This window comes from Saccopteryx leptura, chromosome 2 (genome assembly GCF_036850995.1).
Source record: "Saccopteryx leptura isolate mSacLep1 chromosome 2, mSacLep1_pri_phased_curated, whole genome shotgun sequence".
Lineage (NCBI taxonomy): Eukaryota > Metazoa > Chordata > Mammalia > Chiroptera > Emballonuridae > Saccopteryx > Saccopteryx leptura.
Genome location: NC_089504.1, coordinates 711,068 through 714,273, shown reverse-complemented (window position 1 = coordinate 714,273; position 3,206 = coordinate 711,068). Strand labels below are relative to the sequence as shown.

The 3,206-nt window shown below is 48.9% G+C and overlaps 1 pseudogene; it reads right to left on the bottom strand.

Annotated features, from left to right (window-relative positions):
* Positions 1 to 303: 303 nt before the first annotated feature.
* Positions 304 to 689, bottom strand: LOC136392867 (small ribosomal subunit protein bS21m pseudogene; annotated as a pseudogene).
* Positions 690 to 3,206: the final 2,517 nt, after the last annotated feature.

The following is a 3,206-nucleotide window of genomic DNA, read 5'->3' as shown; positions in this document are numbered from 1 at the left end:
AACAAACATATAATAATAATCATTTACCAAGTACTTTATGTTGGATTTTTGCTAAGTTTGGCAGAACAAATCTTTATAAAACAACTTACTATAGTTAAATCTATCTTTTTATTTATACTTTGGTTCCTCTGCTACCGCCCACCATGAAAGCTGGAACGCCCACTAGTGGGCGGTAGGGACCAGGTTGACCACCACTGTCCTAACCAAATGAGCTATCTGGCCAGGGCAAAAGTACATATATAAATACATACACACACACACACACACACATGATTGAGTTTATTGCAAGAAATGGTAAGAGAAAATGGGGTTGCACAAAGACAAGAGGAGGAGACACAGCTGGACAGGGTTTTCCTACAGGGCCTGCTATGCACAGGCCTCAGCAGCCTTGCCCTGGATCCGCTCGGTTCTTTCGCATCAAAAAGTTGATCTTGCGAGTCATTTCCATGTTGTAGATCCTTCGGCAGGTTTCATAGCTCTCCCTCTGTCGCCAGCGGCGAGGCTTCTCATGGTACCGGCGTCGCCTGATGTCCTCAGTGAGCCCATCCATGGTGAGGGTTCTGTTTAGGGTCCTGTATGCACCTTCCACGTTTCCATCCTGCACCATCACAGTCCTGGCAATGAACTTCAGATGGTTTGCCATGACCTTGGAATTAAGTCTTCACTCTACAGGACCTGGGACGCAGCCACAGCCCGCAAAAGTATTTTTAATGTAATGTTTTGTTGATTTATTTTTATTTTTTATTTTTATTATTATTATTTTTTATTGTATTTTTCTGAAGTTGGAAACGGGGAGGCAGTCAGACAGACTCCCACATGTGCCCGACCAGGATCCACCCGGCATGCCCACCAGGGGGCGATGCTCTGCCCATCCGGGGTGTTGCTCTGTCGCAACCAGAGCCATTCTAGCGCCTGAGGCAGAGGCCACAGAGCCATCCCCAGCACCCAGGCCAACTTTGCTCCAATGGAGCCTTGGCTGCAGGAGGGGAAGAGAGAGACAGAGAGGAAGGAGAGGGAGAGGGGTGGAGAAGCAGATGGGTGCTTCTCTTGTGTGCCCTGGCCGGGAATCGAACCCGGGACTCCTGCACACCAGGCTGACGCTCTACCACGGAGCCAACCGGCCAGGGCCTGTTGATTTATTTTTAAAAACAGCTTGATTGAGGTATCATTTACAGACCACAAAATTGACTCATTTTGAGTGGTTGATTTAATGATTTTTAGTAAACTTGCAGAGTTGTGCAAACATCACATAATTCAGGCTCAGAATATTTCCTTTACCCCAGAAAGCTCTGTCCTGCTCATTCTCTGTGCATGGGTGAAGGGGGTTAAGTAGTATATGGCGACTGAAGGAGACTTTGGGTGGATGAGCACACAATAGCGCAGACAGAAGTCAAATTACAATGTTGTGCACCTAAAATTTATATAATCTTATTAACCGATATTACCTCAAAAATATTTTATTAATTCATTAATTTATTTATTTTTGTACAGAGACAGAGAGAGGGACAGATAGGGACAGACAGAAAGGGAAAAGAGGAGCAAGTCTTTACTGCAGCACCTTAGTTGTTCATTGCTCTCTGACATGTGCCTTGACCGGAGGGCTGCAGCAGAGCGAGTGACCCCTTGCTCAAGTCAGTGACCTTGGGTTCAAGCCAGCGACCATAGGATTAGGTCCATGATCTCATGCTCAAGCCGGTGACCTTGGGGTTTCAAACCTGGGTCCTCTGGGCCCAGTCCGACACTCTATTCGCTGCACCACCACCTGGTCAGGCTCAAAAATATTTTAAAATATTAATAAACCCAAAAAAAATAATAAATCCTTGGGATTAGAGCTAAACAACACCCCCCCCCCAAAACAAAAGCCCCCTTCCCTAACTTTTTTTTTTCTTTCTTTTTTTTTTCTTTCTGAAGCTGGAAACGGGGAGAGACAGACAGACTCCCACATGCACCCGACCGGGATCCACCCGGCACGCCCACCAGGGAGCGATGCTCTGCCCCTCCGGGGCGTCGCTCTGCCGCGACCAGAGCCACTCTAGCACCTGGGGCAGAGGCCAAGGAGCCATCCCCAGCGCCCGGGCCATCTTTGCTCCAATGGAGCCCCAGCTGCGGGAGGGGAAGAGAGAGACAGAGAGGAAGGAGGGGGGGGTGGAGAAGCAAATGAGCGCTTCTCCTGTGTGCCCTGGCCGGGAATTGAACCCGGGTCCCCTGCACGCCAGGCCGATGCTCTACCGCTGAGCCAACCGGCCAGGGCCCCTTCCCTAACTTTTGACGAAATCCTAGAACACTGTCTGGAAACCTCCACCAAGCAATTCCAGTAGCCTTTCCCAAAGCCTGTTCAGTGGAGCAAAATTCTGACTTGCTCCCCGGAAGCCTGATGAACCTGTTTGTGACTCTGTTACAATTGAAGGAAAACCCTGGCTTTCCTTCCACTCACATAGCTCTTACCTCTAAAGGGCTGAACTGACACCATTCCCTTCTATTAAAAGGACGAGAATGGAAAAAAACAAAAACCAAACAAACCAGGATGGACTGGGAATCCATGTCCACTACAGATAACGTTAATTAGGGAAATCACCTTGTTCACCTGAAAGAAAAAATGGCTACAATTCTTCATTTTCAGCCCGGTCAATGAGAGTTGTTATACAAAATTCCAACCCCCTTGTTTCTGCTATGATTGCAAAGAGCCAGGGCACTGGGAGAAGGACTTACAAACGTAAGTGTTTTAGGGACCCTCCGCCCTCCAGCTAACCTCCTCTAACCTCCCAGCTCCCAGGGACCAACTCGAGGACAACGGGGGCATTGCCATTGCTTACCCTCCCTCTGCGTCCACTCAGAGAAAGCGCTCTCCAGATTGTGACACCAGTCACCCCACTGCTCTAAAGCAGCCCTGCCTCAGAGTGCAAACAGGGGGTCTTCAGTGAGCTTCACAGGCTCCTTTGCTCTGAACCTACCCCCTTTTGTCTGGTCCCTTTGAGAGATCCCCACCCTTTTCTCCTCAGTTCCCTCATCCCTGCTCATTAATTAGGCAGAGACTTCCAGAGAAGTATCATGCTGGAAGGTCTCCCAAAGGGGGAACAGAACCCTAGAATTTGCCAGGAGCTGTCTGAATAATCAATTAAGGGAACTAAATGCCCCTCAACATCTTCTTTGTCCCGTTTCCAGCAGCCTTGTAGCTGAACCTGGGGGCACTGAGCACTGTCCCCACT